At 37.2% G+C, this 19416-nt stretch overlaps 1 long non-coding RNA gene across 2 annotated transcripts; it reads right to left on the minus strand.

Annotated features, from left to right (window-relative positions):
- Positions 1-3628: 3628 nt before the first annotated feature.
- On the minus strand, positions 3629-12757 carry LOC114138723 (uncharacterized). Of its 2 annotated transcripts, none has more exons than XR_003594279.1 (4): positions 11914-12757; positions 11787-11807; positions 9340-10483; positions 3629-8266 (listed from the first exon to the last, which is right to left on the minus strand). It is a non-coding gene; the product is annotated as an uncharacterized LOC114138723 (long non-coding RNA). The 2 variants fall into 2 exon arrangements; XR_003594280.1 differs by having other exon boundaries at positions 10376-10483; positions 11914-12745.
- Between the last annotated feature and the right edge of the window lie 6659 nt (positions 12758-19416).

Here is a 19416-nt window from a genome sequence, read left to right on the forward strand (position 1 = left end):
TTTCTTTCTTCCACCACATGTTGGGAGGAGAATTCATGTAACGATCTTATTGAAAACATGGTTTCCAAGTGTGCAGGCCGATGTCTCCGATAGCAAATTTAGGCTTGAATGAATTCAGAGACAATTAAGGAACTTATTAGTTCTTGTCATGTTCTTTTGGGTAATACAATAAACACAAGAGCTCATATAATCACAACCAGTAATCATGCTAATGTTTGAATTTTGCTGAAAAGGGAATCACACATTAAAGGGTTTTGGCACCTCAGTTTAGTGTTATTTCAAGGGTGTTTTAAACAAACACACACTGCATCCAGTGTGTGTTTCTGAGCATCCACTGAAATTAGACTTATGTCTATGAGTACAAGGTCATACATGTTGGATACATACAGCAGTAAAGGAAACGTTGTTAAAACTAAACTACAACCAAGATTTACATTGAATTTTGTTACATTGGCACAGACAGTTTTAGTTGTTTGACAAAAATTGTCAAAATATGTTGGCAAACATTTAAATTACACTATTAACATTTAAGATAATTTGCTAATTCTAATTCTTCTTTACACTACACCCAAATTTCTTTGATTCTGGCTGTGATTCCTGTTTGAAGCACTCAACCCTAAAAAAGTACTACAATTTATAAACTCGGATCAGATCAGAATAACTTTGAGTGGCTTAATTGCAGATAAATTGTATTTATTATAATCACAAAACCAAATTCCTTCCAGTCAAGAATAAGTGGAAAATGTACATTATTTTATATCATAAGCCAGTAAACCAGTTGTGACAAATTCCCAAATCAGGTAAGATTTAAAACATGATTTATTAACTTAGGATTTATGGAGACTTCCTTTGTCAGGGTGAGAATCCCCTTCACTTTAATTTTTATGCCATAAACCTTCAAATTATCATCACCTTCTGGTGCAGCATCAATATCACAACAATCTATGATAATAATCCCAAAGACCACGAAGATGAAGAGTTTTATAAACAGAGAGAAATATATATTTTATAAAAAATAAAAATATATATCTGGAGTATTTTATTTGAAGCCTTTACATGATCACTGTGGAAACTTTAAAACTTTATTGTGAAATGGAGTTAATATTTTGTGGCTTAAAAAAAGTTTGAGAATCTCATCTTACTTTTATGCAAATAACTACAGTAGTGTAAGCTTGAGTAATTGGTATTGTGGTTGATATCAATTTCAATACAAAACAAAATTATAAATTAACTGAAAACATTAGTAAAAAATTAGGTTTATAAAGCAGTTTGAGGCTGGAATGAAACAATCAAATACGTAGTACACTCAGTGGAGGTGAATAACTTCCACATCCTGAGATGGTTGACGATGTAGTCAAAGTTACAGTTCACCCCTGACCACTCACACCCACACACACACGCACGCACGCACGCCCACACACACACACACACACACACACACCCACGCACACGCCAACAACTCAATCCGCAGACCTTCCTGCTCCTGCACAGTTCACAGGGTTAAAATAAACGTTACAGCTGAACCATATTGTGCTCTCCCTCCTTTCTCTATCTCCTTTATTCACAAGCGCGTAATTGGTAGTCAATTTGAGCTCCCCCTTTGCCTATTGTGGGCAAATTTTGGTCTGACAGAGTGCGGAAGATTAATGGCTACAAGCAGCCAAGGGAGGCTCGCCTCAGCAAGCATGAGTGCCCTAAATTCATTACACCAATTTCCCCCTGTCTTGAGCTCCCCTACTTCCACCCACAAGAGAGAAAAAAAAAGGGGGGGGGGGGGGGGGGGGCACAAGTATGAAAGGGAATAAAAGCAAAATAGTCAGATGGTGGTGGTGAAAGACCAAAAGGAGGTGAAGAAACAAAGAAATAAACGTAGCGCTCCGTGTTAGCCGTGTTCTTCTGAGCTCACATGCAAACAGTCTGGCACTGCGGAGACAAAAAAGAGAGCTGATTGGTTTTAGAGTAGAATCATGTCTATTTATATATTTCAGCCAATGCTCACTGCTTAAGATAAGGAACGGTACCAGTTGTGTCACATTGTGTTCAAGTCACTTATTTGTTTTGTATTACAAAAATTACAATATGAGTGAAGAAAGTTGTCAAAAAACAAAATATAAGCTCAAATTGTTGCTATATTTCAACTAAACTGCTATGCCAACATTGAGTCAATGTGACGATACCTGCCCAGTTGGGGGAACCATCCCATTCTTGAGCCAAACACTTCACAGGCTTCCATGGCACATTTAGATCACTGTCATCAACCATGGTCTGTTGGCATCAGCGCCTGGCTGGCTCAGATGAGCAGGAACACCTTGAACTTGGAAATGATAAGGTTGACCTGTCCCCATTTACTTGGTCCAGCCCATAATTGCAATGATTTATTTCTCCTGTCAAAGCTGGAGGGAATGCGCTCCATCTCCTCTTCGCATTCCTTTGTCTGTCTAAGCTTTTCCCTCTTTTCTGCAGTTTCTGCTCTGCAGTTAGCATTTAGATGTGCATCCAAATATGTGAGGCAAACTCATCTATGTACATTTGTTTGTGTTCATGCTGCTTTAGTATGCCTGAGTGTTTCCAGCCTTCTGGAATTGACAACCTATCAACATGGCCATGTGCTTAAGTGTCAGATGCTTGATGCCCCCAGCGATGGCATGAAGCCCCAAGGACTCGAACAGACCAATGGCCTCTGGGAAGTCCAGATAGGCCCATCTTCTATAGCTTCACAATGAACCTGTCTGTAACCTGTCAGCCCCTCCTCGCTGTCCTGCTCCACTAAGCCAAAGATCCCCAACCTCCCATGTTTCTGACATGTCCTGTCTGCTGTTGGGGCTTTGAATAGATGGAGCCACCTCAGATTTTTTATCTCAGAAGACCTTATCCAGAATTGTAAGGAGCAAAATTCTTATAACGTATAAAAGTAAGCAAAGATTAATAACTTAAACAGCAATAAAATAATAAATACATAACATGAAAGTTAATAGATTAAACATAAATATTTGACTAGAAGACATACAAAATTGTTTTAAATTTGAGTTTATATCTAATCTCTCAGCTGCTCTCATCAGGGTTGCTGAAGGCCACAGTAAGAAAAAGACACCTCAGCTCATAAAATGAACATTTATTGAAGCATTAGAATAGCTTAGCCTATAGATTCTGTATGAAACTCTGGACTCTGACTGGGCCACTCCAAAACATTAATATTACTTCCAGTCAAAATAAACATGGTGGTAATTTTAAGCCTAACCTAATCTAACCTACACCAACAAATACTCTCATTGGATGACAATCATTCATGCAAAAGCCTTGCATCAAAGTAAATGCAATTGTGTAAATAAAACACTAACTCTTGTTTTGACTAGAGATAAGTGGCCTTTGCAAGTCTGTTAGAAAAGAACTGTGTAGGCTATCATAACTGACTTTGTGTAAATTGGTCCCTTCTACATTTTCTTCAGGCAATACACTATAAGATATTTTTCCCTGTTTCTAATTGCAATTATAATATCAACTGACAATGTCTGGAAGAAGATAAAGTCCTTCATAGAAGCCAACAGCTAGGGAGGCAGGCATCTGACCAACCTCACCAAATGAAGACACCTTAGACCTTAAATACATTAAAATCTGGACAGAGGTTATTTTTTAATGAAGATTCAAAACATTTTAGTTTCAACAATTATAGTTGAAGCCAGTTTAGCTCTGGGTGAAGACATTTTTCATATTTCCACTTCCTTATTCTAGTTCCCATACTTCTGGGAGATTAAAACAGCAGCAGGCCTTTGTCTTACAGCCTGCTGAGTGTTTATGCAGCCTTCCTGGTTAACAGTTTCCACTCTGCACCTGTTCAAAGCCTACAATGTGGACGGTTTCCTAAGTGAAGCCAGCTGCAGAGAAGGTAACAGTGGAAATACTGTATGTGCAAGAGTCAACACTTGAAAAAGTAAGGAGAAAAAAAAAACAATTACACAACACTCTTCTTTTTTATTCTCTTGCCATTTGTTCAGAGGCAGATTTTAAGGAGGTCAAAGGCTTCAGGGGCCACCGCGGGGCCAGACAATAAATCAGGAAAGGCGAGATAGATTCATTGATAGGGGAACATCATAAAAGGACTATATTGTAGTAATGAAGACAAGGTGTGTAGGCTGGTTTCTCTGCAGGTCGCTCAAGATGGGTTCCACCCAACTTTGCAAGGTTCCATTTAGCAGCAACGTTTGCAAAGGGCTGGAATCAAAAGACACTTCAAATGTTTTACATTCCCGTCAGAGTTAACTAGAAGAGGGATCCCTGGGTGATAAGGAGGCTGGGTGAAGGTTGTGAGGTTTATTGTGGGAGATATGGCCAAAAACCCAATGGGTGCAATGGGTAACAGCATGTGATCATAAAGATGTCACAAGAGACAAAGTCTCAATATCAGCCAAGGTGCTGGCATCCAGATGTGGAGGTACCACGTGCCCCTTTCTTCATGCCAAATCTGAAGCTAACAAGCAGAACATCTGAATTCTTTTGAAGTAGGTGCCAAAAGGTATTCAGAACCTTAACAATGCATAATTTATGACAATGCTGTCTAGCAGGGAGTAAAAGGTTGAAGTTTGTCTGAGAAAAAAGTGCCTTCATTCCCTTTATTCTCTTGGCCTTTATTTCCTTAGCTGGATTTTTCCCACATTATCTGCTTTTCCAGCACCTGCTTAAGACTTTGACAAAATTAATGACCTTTGTCAAGCTGGTGTTAAGTGTTTCACTTTACTGCTGATGGAAGAGCTAAGATGATTTTGCAGAAGATGTTGACTTCTGAGAAAAAGGTTTTCTAGATTGGTGATTATATTAGTTCCTGGTACCTCTGACTGTGTGGGTTGATGCCAAGTCCTCTTGGAAATTCAAATTTACATTAAAAAATACTTTATTGATCCCATAGGGGAATTAAATGTTGTTGTAATTCATATTAGAAAATGAAAGCATCTTGTCATCAGAATGAAGCAGGACCTGATCTATAATTTCCTGGTAGATGACTGTTCTTAGTTTGGAGTTGATAAATAAATTATTATTATTAATAATAATAATAATAATAATAATAATTTTTTTAGCCTAAGTAAGATGCTTGGTGTCTCTAGTCACAAGGATTTTGCCTTATAGCCCATGACCTTAACACGTCTGCATGCGGTTCTTTAAGCACCACAGTGTTTTGTCAGCCTCCCCAAACTTTTGAAAAAGCTTTGATTCAAGACTGTAGTTATCCCTTTTGCTTTTGCACCTTTTTTTCCAACATATTTTCCTTCCACTCAAATTTCCATGAATAAATATGCTTGCATTCGGCAATGAACAGTCAGCTTTTTTGTTGGTGTAAATGTCAAGTCAGCAATCTTCCTCATGATTGGATATAACAATTTATTTATTTTTTTTCTAAGAGCTGTAAGATAATTAAATTAACTTGGTAAAGACAATTAACAGAAATAAGCACTTGACGGTGTATTTATGAACATGGATGATGGCAGGTTTTGAAATAAGTGTGTGAAATTAATTCAATTCCAAATGTTTGAGACCTGTTTGAAAGTGCAGGTAAATCACAGGATCACGTTTTAGCTCCTGCTGTAACACTGACGCAGCATTAAAACATTCATGTTTTAACTAGGGACTAGCACAGAGTGCAATGCTGTAGCCAACAATGTTAAAGTCACTTAACTGATTCTGTGACTGACTTGCCTTTAATCAGTCTGCACTGATTACAAAAGAGAAACAGCTGATTCTTCACAAAGATCTTCTCTTCAAGCAGAGAAGGTTTTATTTTATGATTCTATGAGCAAAGTCTGTGCTGCTGACTTATTTCACATTTTACTGGTGTGAAATATGCATTACTAGGAAGAAATGTTAAATGTTTAGTTGTCAGTTATTTTAGCTTCTGTAGTATCTGACAGCACAGAGGCGTCAAGCTTTACTTGGAACATGTTTTTTGAACTGGGGCTGATCAAATAAGGAGAGATATGGATCAGCCTTTTTCGCTGAAGCGTCCTCACACCAGCACTTTGAAAACGACCACAAATCATACCCTACACTTTACCAGAGAGTGCTGTGTGATCATAAGAGGCTCATGCATAGTAGATACACTTGATTTCTATATAATTTAGCAGAAAAAGGCTTGTCTTTTATCTGATGACATTTGGGATTATCACCATTACCACATCTTTTAACAGAGCACTTATTTCCCTGACTCCACCTGCTGGCATTGACTTAAGTAAAATTGAAAAAGAATCTGTTGAAGTTGGGTGAAAGTACTTTCTAACCTTAAAGCAACTACAACCATATGGGAGGGTGATTTCATAAATAAAACTCTGTGTGAAGTAAAGCATGAGAACTAAAAAAAAACCCTGCAATTTCCAAGGGATTCCCCACCACCTTCTCCATTCACCGAGGCAAATGTGCAGCCAAAACATTTAACTGCAACAAAATGTGAGAAAATTTGTACCCATAAACATAAAATTACTTTTGTTCATTTTAACCCCCTCTGCCTTTTCAGTTGCTGCCAAGTAAGCCTCTGAGGCTTTGCACAATCATGCGCTGAAGAAACAGAGAGAGCGAGAGATGTGAAGGAAGGAGGGATTGAAAAAAATCAAAGAAAATCCCTGACATGGAGATTTACAACTCTGATGAAATCTCATTTTGCGGAGCAGAAGGAGCGGCATAAAGTGTTGTGAAATAAACCTATGAGAGAACAAGAAGATTGGCCCGGCATCAGCCACAAAATACCTTTATGATCCTTGTTATCAGGTATAAATAAAACAATGAAAATCCCACTAAAGGATTCTACCATTCTTCATGATTCAGCTGTTATGAATAACTCAAAGAACTTCTGGTCCTCCTGCAGGATCGGCTATTAAAAGTCTTGACACTTCGGTTTGAAGATATATGGGCCAATGTTTTGCAGGTGCAGGGTTTTGATGTTTAAAGAGCATAATAAACCTTCAGTGTCCAGACAACTCCACATTTCTCTGTAGAATTAATACATTTATTTATAAAAAGCAAAGAAACTATAAACATAATGTTTGAATGGTTTGAGTACTGCATCATGAAGTGAATGTATGAAAACAACGATAATTAACACAATGTGTTTATCTGGAACAATGGTCACATGATCAACCAATCAAACAGAAGGAAGCAGCTTTGCCATCAGTGGAATTTCAAAATAAACTGATATGTGAATAAATTATATTTCTCAAAGCTCTGTCTGCTGTACTATAGTTCAGAAAAAAATATAGATCAGGGGTTCAAAACATCATGTTCAAAAGTTCAAATCTGATTTGTTCATAAAGTCAAAGGCTCATTATAAAGCATAATGAGCAACTTTTCATAAATTTCCTTGCATATTAAAAGTCAAAATGTTCAGATTTGTTACATTTTTTGACAAAAAGATATTTTGTTAATTTCTCAAGAATTGCAGAACAGCTGACAGACAAACTTCACAGTGCTGATCCCCTACAAAATTTAATCATATTTTTTGTTCTGTTTTTGTATCTGCGTCAGACAAGACGCAAACTGGGGGAGTTCAGTGTTTCGGTCCAATGGTATGTACTTTCTCACGACCTTGGACAAGCGCTTCTCAAAACTATCCATCCTGCTTTCTGGCTGAAAAACCAGTTTCTGGAAGTTGAGTAGTTTGGGGTTTTTTTCCATCATAAACAAACAGACCCATGAAATTCTGACCAATCACACAATAGTTTCAGATGCAGAGGGCAGGTACAAAACGTTTGCATTGGGGGTTGTGACAAAAAGGGGTGGAAGATTTGAGGCTGACAACAAAATGATACAATTTTGGTAATGCAGCTGTGACAGTGACAAATGATTTCATAACTTCTGCTTGAACATGCAGAGTCCTATAGACTGAGCTCACCTATCCGACAGAGTCAGCTCATCTCAATCTCTTATATCTGGGATTTCAATCTTTTGATGATGATCCTTATCCTCTTCCTATACTTGAGAGTCTCAGCTTAGACAGACCTGTAAAAACACGCCATCAGTTTTTGAACCAGCTATTTCTTTACTGCAAGAAACTACAGCAGGACCCTCACTTCTGCAAATGATTCTGTCTCTTTATTATTCTGCCTATCCTTTTTATAGTTATGAACAGCAAACCAAACACAATTTGAGGCAGAGAGAAACCTCCATACAGGAAGATCATGGGAACTGGTGGACTTCATCCGGACTTGGGGCAGAGGGTCACCTTTATTTCCACAGTCCCTGGTAGTCAATACTTGAGTCCTGGTCCTTGGCCCTGAAAAGGGTCCACCGCCTACACAGAGGGATGTTGAGGGTGTTAGCCATGTGAGCTGGGTGGAAGGAGAGAACGGTGCCTTGACATGATCTAGCCTAAAATTCAACTATGCTTCCAAAATATTTTAAATATGGTGGGTCTATGTTACATCTCTCGTGGCCAAACTAAGTTCAAAAAGAACACAAAGTCTTCACTGTGGGTAAACATTAGCATTTAAAACTGATTTCTAGGAGGAATTTTGTGGTAAGTTGGAGGTTGAATATTTTGTTCCCTAAATAGTTCAGAATCTGAAGTTTTTGAAACCCAGTGTAATAAATTTAAGGAATTTGGTCTAGAAATCAGGAAGATGCATATAAATATATCTAACCTCCTGTCATCAGTCCCCATGTTAGAAAAGTTAATGAAGGTCAGTGGCTCTTCTCTTCGTGTAAAACAATGACACATTATCAGACACCACTAAGATTTATTTGTAGTAAATTATATTAGTTTGTATTTGCTTTGGGTCAATTGGCTATTGATCTCCAACTAACTGACCACAGAAGACAGTAACTGCATGCAAGCAGCCAAACAATCAATCTAAAATAATCTGTGATAGATTCAGAATAGTTCAGAATAGACAGCCTTGAAAAAATATAATTTGCAGATGAAAAATATGTCAGCTTGCAGACCGTAGTTCATTGCCAATAGTTGGAAGTAGTACGAGTTTGATTTTTTTCAGTATTTTTTATCTTATTGTTTCACACTCCCAGTTTTGCTAAAATCTTCTTTTCACCCATATGTTAACCAGCTTTTTAAAGTGCAGCATGCAAATATGGAAAAACACTGTATGGAAAAAAGAATTGGATGTATTTTTCTTCTCAATACATGATAATCTTGTGGTCTTTATGACACAACAAATGGTAAAAAAAAAAGGTAAAAACCAACCCATCATAAACTCTATAGAGAGGAGAAAGTTGTCCATTCATATAAACATATTACCAATGTTTAAGATGCTCCATCTACTTCATCCTGAAATTGGCTCCTATTTTATTAATATGCCAGTAAATAGAAAAAGAACAGACTCAGTTTTGGGAAACTAGAAATTACTGCACCTAGCTGTGGTAAACTGCAGACCAGACGTCTGTGTTACGGTTCTCGGTGGAGATTGCCAAGCTTCCTCCTCTCGTCTCCCACAGCTCCACGTTTGCACAGTGGGGTGGGGGGATTCCTGGATGGCACAGTGGCCCATATGGCCAATCACTCAAGCAGGGCCGAGGATGTTTTCAAAGAGACCCGGCAGCAACTTGAAGCGGGACTGTCTCCATGGGGGTCAGCGGTCGTCTGGGCAGGAGAGGCCGACCTCCTGCTGTCCTCTCAGGGGCAGACATCTCAACTCCTGAGCTTCAGCCCTGCCTCCTGTCTCTATGCCCCACCCACACATAAGCACAATCATCACCACCTTCTCCATATAGAGCACACAGGGCTGCCATAGCCTGCTAATAGGACAAGGACCATGACCTTGATAGCTGGACAAACAAATGCAGAGGGAGTGTGACATTAGACGCAGCCAGCTAACAGGTGTTTATTTATGACAGGATTATTTCTGAGTATTATGTCTATGATGTGATGTTTTGTTCGACTTTTGGATTTGGAATAAGACATTATATTTACCATTGTACATTTCAGCAGAAATTTCAAACATAACAATGTAGATATTATGACAACTCCAAAAACCCATTTTACATTTAACCTAAGCTACTAGTTAAGTTGACCAATTAAGCAACCAAGTCATTGTATTAGGCAACACTAGAAATAAGAGATATGAAATAATTGCCTGTTACATCAGAGGTAAAATGCCCAAAGAAGACAATAAAAAAAATTAAATGCGATATAAAAACAGTTTTGCTAATTTTCCTTTTTTTTTCTTTTTCAGATTTCAATTATATGTAAACAAACTAAACAAAATGTCTGGTGGCTTGAGCTGAACATGATACGAGAGGGAGGAAACCGTTTTTGTGAACTGGTCTGGAATCCGCCATGACTGCCATGATATGACTCCAACAGCTGTTTACAGTGTGAGACGTCACACCATTAACTCATGTGACTGACTAATATCTTTGTTGATTCTCCAGCAGTTAAACTAGTTACCTAAGAAGAGCTCTCTCCAATTTCCCCGTGAGAACGTCGACCACAGTTGTTGTTTTCGTCAAAGACAGAACAACGACAGGTGAGATAAATCACACCAGCGCCACCCTGCTGCAGCACAAAGCAAACAAGCAAAAGAAAATTTGCATTTATTTTTAACAGTTCTGGAAATGATTACTTCAGATTGAAACACAAATTAGGGTTAATTGTTGTGATTTGAAACATTTCTATAGTTGAAATTGTTTCCAAAATTGTTATTTATATGTCTGTTTATGTGTATTTTGTGCATGTAAATGTCATGTAAAATGCCCCACTGTTTATTTCTGTGTATTTACTCAGCTTCCATTTCACTTTTTTTTTGAATGTTGAATTATTTTTTATCATATTTTGTGTTCAATCCCTGCATAATTTATGTGTGCAGTTATTTATTTGTTTATCTTCATATGCAAACATGAAGATAACCAAATAAACAACTAAGGGGTGCAAATGACTATGCATCATATGGAATGAGAATAAAATATGATATTTAAACAAATGTTTTTGTACAACGTTAGAAAACTTTGAATAAAAACCTTGTAGTTCAGATTTCATTTTTAATTTGATTCATTTGTTATTAGGCAAAAGTAAAAACATACATTTTACACAATAACCAGATTTATTGTCTCTCCAGCTCTGAAATAAATTACAGCAAATTAGGAAGCCACAAACATCCAAGGATCCTACAACTAAAATTTACTGAATTAGCTGTGAAAAAATAGTTATTTTTATATATAAGTATACTTATATTTGAGACATAATTTGTTGTTTTTTGGGGTCAAGATAAAAAATATGCCTGTTTTCTTTTTATTATTAATTTGTGTTTGCAACATTATCTACACATAAAAGTGTAAGATCTGTAAAAAATACATAATTTGTTAGAGTTTCAGAATTTATGGCCTCATCGCAATTTATTAAATTAAGAATTTACAAACAAAATTTACTGAATAAATAACGGTGAAATTAGCTTCTGACATAAGTTGGAAAACTTGAATGATCAGTGTTTTGTTTTTCCTCGCTCTTTCATAAGGTCTGTCCATATGACAGACCTTCACACTGCCAAAATACAAACCTAAGGTTTTACAAGGTCTCTGGGTCACAAAGATGAGATGCTTTTATATTCTATAAAAAGCACAGAATAAAAGTGAGAAGCTAGATTGTTTTTTACTATTCTGCAAATTTGTAAAGAATTTTTTAAAATTAATTGCAAATAAAACAATTTACCAGAGAACAGAAAAAGAAAATGACTTTTCAAATAAGTTGAAACACAACAACAATTAAAAATTTAGAAAAATACATTTTGTAAATGTTTTCTCATTGCTACCAAAACAGCAACAACAATACACGGCCATTGACAAAGTTTGAAATTGGCAATTACCTGCTATTGGCCGTTTTGTTGCTAAAAAAAGAAAAAAAGAAAATGCAGATTACTTGAAGTTAACAGAAAACTTTTGTGAAGTTTGTGAAGAAGCTAAATAAAAAAATCATTACTCTGTAATCCTAACCTGAGTCTGTTCAGCAGATTTTCTTTGGAGCTGATTAGAACAAGAATTGCTGTGTTGGGATCGATGTAGTTACTCAGCAAAGAGGAAGACCTGACCCCACGGCAGCCTGAGGAAGAGCGTCGCCTCTCCTATACATGGCAGTGGACTCAGCTCTGTTGTCAGCATTCCCCGTCTGCTCTCTTCTTTCAGCTGCCCAGTCGCTCAGCACGACCTCCATTTGGGGTGATCATGAATCATGGAAATTGATTATGCTGCCACATCTCAAATCCCTCTGGCCAGGGCCTGACCGCAGAGAGTGGGACTGTAGGTCGGTCAAGCCTGCTTAAGGGACACACTGCTCGCTGCCCCCAAGAAGGGCCAGTCGGCCGGACTGCCCCCGCAGGGTCAGGCGGCTCGCTACCATGGCAAATGGAGGTAGATCACTCACTCTGGCAGGAAGGAATGAAGATGTCCTTCTTAAAATACCAGTCAGGCCATCACGCTCCAGGCTTTTTTTCCCCTACCCTTCCAACTCCTCATCACCACTTTCCACGAGTCATCCGTCTTTATCAGTGCACAATGCTAATGACTTCATCTCTAACAGCAGACCATTCCTCTCTGCCTTCCACCAGGATTCTTGAAGAAGTCTTAAATAACATCAGAACATGCCAGAGGAAATCTTGGGGTTTTGAATATCTTTGCTTCATCACATGTGCAATCATAAGCAATCAGGACCAATTTGAATTTGAGGAAAGAAAATAGGGAGACCGAGGCTCGTAGGAGAAACTGCTAAGCTCAGTTACCAATTAAATGTTTCAGTACAAACACCTGTTAGAGAAAACTTAATGAGTGTATTTGCTAAGACTTATGATGATAAAAAACATAAATTTTAGCTGTTAAGCTAAACAAAAAATTACTTTCTTCTTTTGCCTGTTTTCTCTCTGTAGAAATAAAAAGTAATTAATCATTTCCAGAACGAAACAGAGATGGTTTTATTAGCGTCCGAATGTTTGTAGTTTATCATTTCAACATTATTTTTCTGCTGCCGCTGCCGTACCTTTGCCTTTAACCCAGAGTTTCCAGACTCCCCTTAATGATTTCAACAGACTGTTGTTCTTTTTTATTATGATGATAAATCTGCTGTAACAAGCTGAAAACACCCATAAATCTGAGGCCGAGCCCTTGTTGCAACGGGTCAGTGTTTCTATGGTGACGCATCAATCCTTCCAAGGGGCAACGGCAAGCTCTATAAAAGCGGTGAGTGTCTGTGACACTGTTACTGTTGTTATTGTGGGAGAACCGTTAAAATGTTTTCAAACCACAAAAAGTGAAGGGGCCACTTAACATTTCCCAGACCTGTCAGCTTTTTAGATCTTTCTGGAATATCTGCACACCTCAGGCAGCCTATGGGGGACTCTGTATGTTTTGGTAATTGTATTTTCTCATCAGAAACCAGCTATGAAAAACACAGATTAAATACAAATCTGTATGTAAAAGTCGTTTAAAAATAGGACATTTATATAAATGTATTTATTCATTTTTTTAAAAGTTCTTTTTGGCAACCAGTGATGAAAAGCAAAAAAGCAAATGTTTTTGAATAAAATTGTGTTTAAAAATCCCCCCAAAAGTAATTGAAATATGAGCTGTGTTCATTTTTCAAAGTCAAATAGAAAATCCTTTGCAACAAGAAACAACAAAAAAAGAATAGGTTCTTCACATTCCTACAGAGTTTGCAGTTTGGGGAGGAGCCATTCATTTGACCCGGACCTAACAACTTACCCTGTCAATTAGTCATACAACTTCAGCAACACACACGTACCTGCATTAGTAGAAGCTGTTATTCATGTCAGCTTTAGGATGATATTTACACACATTAATTTTTACATTTTATTTTATTAAATTGAAGTTGTTTAGATGAAATTGAATATTATATTTGTGAAGAAAGTAGGTAAGGATACTTCTTCTACTAGTGCTGGCTGCAGTGAATTAGGATTACTTCCTCAGTTCTGACATCTACTGTTTGAGAAGAGAACTGCACCAAATGTAGCGAAACACTGTTCATGCCTGGTTACATGGCACAATTTTAAAATTGTGGGTTGATTTTCTAAATCTAAGAAACCTCACACATGACAATAAAAAAATCATCAGTATATAAAGTTTGGTTGTACAGTGTGTGGTCTACAGCCACACATCAAAGACGACACAACACACACTAACGGATTTCACTCATGGGCATTCAGATGTCAGACAGGAAATCTCACAAAACATTTCAAGTTCAAATGAAGGGGAAAAGAATACCTAATCTAAGAGAAAAAAATCCAAAAGCACCAAACACAAGAATAAACTGAGGAAACTAAACACAAAGGAATGGCAGCACTTTTCTAACAATAATGGACAAAGGAGTTACGAACTGATTATGGTAAAACCTATCAAAATAAACGAACAAGGACATGATCAACAAATAAAAACCAAAATCCAAATAACCAAAGTGTGGCAGTCTACTAATGCCAGTACAGGGGTGGAGGATGACAAAATAAGGGAAAATGGAATAATTTCAGTTTCCCTTTGCAGATGATTGTATTTTTCAGGTGATTCTGAAAACGTGTTAGTTCACAGAGTTCATACAATCAAAGAAGTAATAGAATGAACAGATTTAAGGGCATATTGATTTAAACAGTACAGTGGGTTGTGCTCACATTCTTTGTTTTTCTTTCTCACATGCATAAAACATAACTTCCTGGCAAAGGCAGACAAATGCCTCACTGATTAGAAGTATGTTTTGCACTCGTAATCAGAAAAAAATTTGGCATTGGATATTCAAAGACTTAGTTATTGAATGTAATCCAGATTTTTCACTGTATCAAAATTATGTTTGAAGAGTTTTCATTAGCCTTAAACTTTAATGAATCTGTTATTTCTGACAAAAAACAGGCCAATCATACATTAGCAGATCAAAGGCGAACACTCTGTCATCATTTGGTCTGCTGCTCATTGTTTCTTGAGCTTCCAGCAGCACCGTCTGCCCAGCGGTGTGCACTCCCAACAAGGTGTCCCAGCAAAGTCCCAGAGCCTGTGCTGAAAGAAGCATCTCACGCTCAAACTTCACTTGATCCCAAGCGAAGCCCTCACTTGCTCGTTTATCTTTCCAGGGACAGTTTGTTCTTCGCCACGTTAATGAATGCCAGTTGTTTCTTGTGCTTCACAATCAGGAACTTTGTATTTGGCCTGAGATCAATCAAATAATGCATTGCACAACATAGTTATGTGTTCTGGCATATCAGTTTCATTAATTTTTTTTTCCACAGACTTTATGAAGTGTATTTTAACAAATAGTTACAAAGTGGAATGACACTTTTTACCCCAGATTTAAGGCCAACGTATTACATAGACTGGAACAGTCAAGCTGCTGTGATAGAACATTTACCAATCAGAAAGGTACAGCACTGATTGGTACCCCAGGCAGCATAGGTTTGTTTTCCCTGCATGAGATAAAAAATCCCAGGTAATAAAAAAAATATTGAAAATCTTCAGACAGTGCTCTACATATTTTGCATGTACATATCTGATCAAAATTATTAATGACAGAAACAGTTGAGGATCTGATTGTCTTTTTCAACAGTAAGGTGTCTCTCATACTACAAATAGCAATTTATTATGCATTCAAATTCACCAGGTGCTACTAAATATAGCATTTGTTCCCGTCTCTAACCTTCTGCTTCTTTTTGAAAGTAAACTTGTAACACTGAAGCTTCAGGAAAAGATGTCAGCTCATAAGTTTTCCATCAACAACCTGAAAACAAATCTTGTAAAGCAGGTGATTTATGTAACATTTTAGAACTTATTGTAAAATTATTTTTATTGCACAGGGATTGACACAAATGAAAAGGAGCTTCAAAGCTTTTTGAGTCTTAAAATAATAATTTGCCGCAGTTATTTTCACAGAAGTTGTTTATTACTACCTGTTGGTTTCATCTCTGGTTCAAGAGCACATGAATATGCACATCATAATTCAAAATAAAGCAATTTCAAATCATGGGGGGTTCAGTGATTTGTATTTACTTCAAAGGTGTTGAGAATAATTTCAGAAAACCTTTGTGATATAAATTGACCAAAGCTGAGGCTCAGGTAATAACTTTGATCATGGAACGTTAGTTCCTGCATTAAAGGGCAGCTGTGGAGCTCTTAAGCTGCACCTGTTCCAAATCTATGGGGATCAGCTCTCCACATAAAGTCTTAGGTTTTTACTTTGTCACTGGTTAGTGCTAAATTCTTAACCTTAGGACACATCAATTTTACACTTGGCCTGATGTTGCAGCCTCCATCTTCTATAGTCGTACTCAGTGGCTATGGCAAGCCTAGCCCCAAACATGGCACTGTGCTGCAGAGTGACATTATGATTATGAGTCACTAAGGCACTCCTTCAGTTATGATTCCTCACCAAAGTAACAACCATGTTATCACAACAAAAGCCCTTCATATTGAATGTTAAGATTTCAAATTAAACTGTCACAATGAAAGAATTCCCTTTCAAATATGATTAGACAGATAAAAACTATGCTTAAAGAGATTTAAACTGCATAATTAAAATCCTCCAAATTTCCTGTTTTAGAATAGTTACGTGAAATACAGATTTAATTACATAATAAAAGTTAAATGTTGAAGAAAATAACCCTAAATAAATGGTCACATGCCTTTTCTCATTCAGCATCTGTTTGTGATCATTTTCTACCCACTGCGTCTTTCTTCACTTGAATGATCTGAGAATTTCTCTTTTAGAAAATCATGTTGCAAAATCCTCCGGAATACTTTGATTCTTCCAACTGTTGCCAAATAAGGTTATCACCTTAATCAAGCTTTCATCAATTACTTAGACCTTCCTCGATGTGCAGATCAAACAGAGCTATGATCATCTGATGACATTTCATTCTGCAAAATCCTGTCCGTGACAGTAATAGGAGACCAACAAGAAGGAAAAAAACAGGCAGAAGATGAATGGAAATCATTCATATATGCAGCCATAAATTGTAATCATGTGTGAAATGTTTTTGTCATCATATTATGGAAAAGAAACATTAAAGACTGAAGTAAATATGGAACAACTGGTATTTATTTTATTTTGTGGAAAGTGTTTAAAAAGATAATTCAGATTTGTTTTATATATTTTGTCAAGTAATTTTCAGTAGTCGACTATTTACCTGTAGTAGAGAGAAGTTATAAAAAAAACTGGATTTGGAGAAACAGAACTTCTCCAGCAGGAGAAAAACCAACAGCTACCAAAACTGAGGCTCAAGTCAAAGCAGAGTTTAACGTAAAAAAAAAAAAAAATCAATCTCAAAAAGCCTGGTGCAGTAAAATGTAAATTTTTAATCTCTACATTTTTGAAAAAGACTGAAGTAGGTAGATCTGCTAAAATAAATAGGGATTCAGCCAAACATCTAGATAGGTTGAAGATAACTTGCTGAGGTTCAAACTGAGTATCAAAATGAAGAAAGGGAGTGATAGGAATAGTGGGAATGGGGATATTTTCTTGCATACTTTGGGCTCGATAGTCCCCACTGAGTATCATTTAAGCACCACATTCTGACTGGGTATTTTTCCTGACCATGTTCATTTCTTCTTGACCACAGTAAACTTATCTTCTGCTGCCAACTTCCTGCAGGATATTGCACCACAACACAAAAATTAAATCATAATAAACTACTTTCTTCAATACGACAATGAATTCACTGTTTCACAAAGGCCTCCGCAGTTATCAGATAGCATTCCAGCATAGCCCTTTAGGATGTGGTGGAACTGGAGATTCACATCAAGGATGTGCAGCCAAAGTACCAACTGCATCATGGAATCATGTAAACTTGGAGCAAAGTTTCAGGAATGTTTTTGACCAAACTGTTGGGTCTGGCCTTGATGAGAAAACAAGGACTGAACTTCATACAGAACAAAACAGACTGGTGAAAATTTAATCCAAGAACAGACTGCATTAACCCACTGGTAGAGTAAAAGACTGCTACCTTAAAGAATCAGCTGCTACAATCAGCTGTAGCAGACCGTTAACAATGACCTGTGTGTTGTGCTAGTTGATTATCCAAGTAGTAGACTAAGGATTGTATTGATGAGTATTCTTGGTGAGGGAAATTACCTCTAAACTAATTAAGATTAGTTAGATCAAGTGGTAAATGGTAAATTTAAACTAACTGCCAGTCTTGGTATATACCTATTCACAAAGCAAAAGAGAGAACTTTATTTTGAGCAAATAATGCTTTCTTAGTTTTGACTGAATGAGAAATCAACCATTTCAGACATTAGATTTAGAGTAGCTTAGCTGCCATTACCTTTAAGAACAGGGACATTTTAAAACATTTTAGGACTATTTTATGTAACCTACTGACATGAAAATACCATATAATAACAAGCGATGTTAAAGCGTGCTGTTAACACTGTTCGTTAACAGTGTGTTGTACGCTGAGCAGACTCACAACATGACGTTCTCAGCTCCACATCAGGTTGTCACAGATATCCTGCAATAACAAAGCTGTGTTTCTCAGCTCTTTAACAGTCATTGGCAGCATTTGGCTGGCAGGCAGCTAGTATTGATAAAGCTGCGTGGGAAGTGGCAGTCAGTGTTGGTTACTCATGGAAATCTTGGGGAACCTGCAATTCCAATGTTCTTTCTGCAGAATTCTGAACAATCCATGATCAAATTATATTCTTTTGGCTGGGCATAGGTTACAATCTTTTGTTGATGGCACATACAATCTGGGAGACACCCTCCCTGCTTCAATATATATGCCATGTAATTGCATGGAATATGGGAAAAACAGATAAATTAAGATTTTTTAGAATTTTTAAAGAACACTACAAGCATTGAAAATGGGCCACTGAATCAACAAATTAATGCCAGTTAAGCACCAATTTATTGTGTGATTAAAAACAGAAAAAATACTTGCAACATATTCCTCAGTAATTAATTTTTTAAAAGGTATTTTCCTCTCTAAACTTACTTCAGTTTAGAGAGTATAGTTTTGTTGAAAGTTTTGTTATGTTCTTTTTTACTTTTTAAAGTTTCCTACAGATAGTCAGTCAGTCCTTCAGCTATTACTAAAGCTGGAAAACTACTCTTTATTAGTAAAGTATGTCTGCTTCCATTTCAGGCCCATTCTGCGGTGGAAGCCCAGAATTTATGTTCCATGGGGAGCCTGCTGGTGAACAGACGACTCACATGTGTCTTTGCACTCCTTCCCTGCGGCCCCCTTTAAAGGCATTCTGAACTGATTTGGGGATATCGTAAAGCAAATGATAAATTTGTACTCCTGTCAAGTCCGTCTGTGCACTGGAGATTTGCTCCAGGAATCATGTTGGAATGCCATTGATCCCGGCTGATTGCTGCTCCCCTTAAACGGAGGGCAAAATGCATGACATCATTAAAGGTATTGGAGGAAGTAGCTTAGACTTTGTTCCTGCTAATGTTTTGACAGGAAACAGCCTGTTTGATGTAATAAAGATCTATCCTAAGAGAAAGATACT

This window comes from Xiphophorus couchianus, chromosome 23 (assembly GCF_001444195.1).
Source record: "Xiphophorus couchianus chromosome 23, X_couchianus-1.0, whole genome shotgun sequence".
In the NCBI taxonomy this organism is placed as follows: Eukaryota; Metazoa; Chordata; class Actinopteri; order Cyprinodontiformes; family Poeciliidae; genus Xiphophorus; species Xiphophorus couchianus.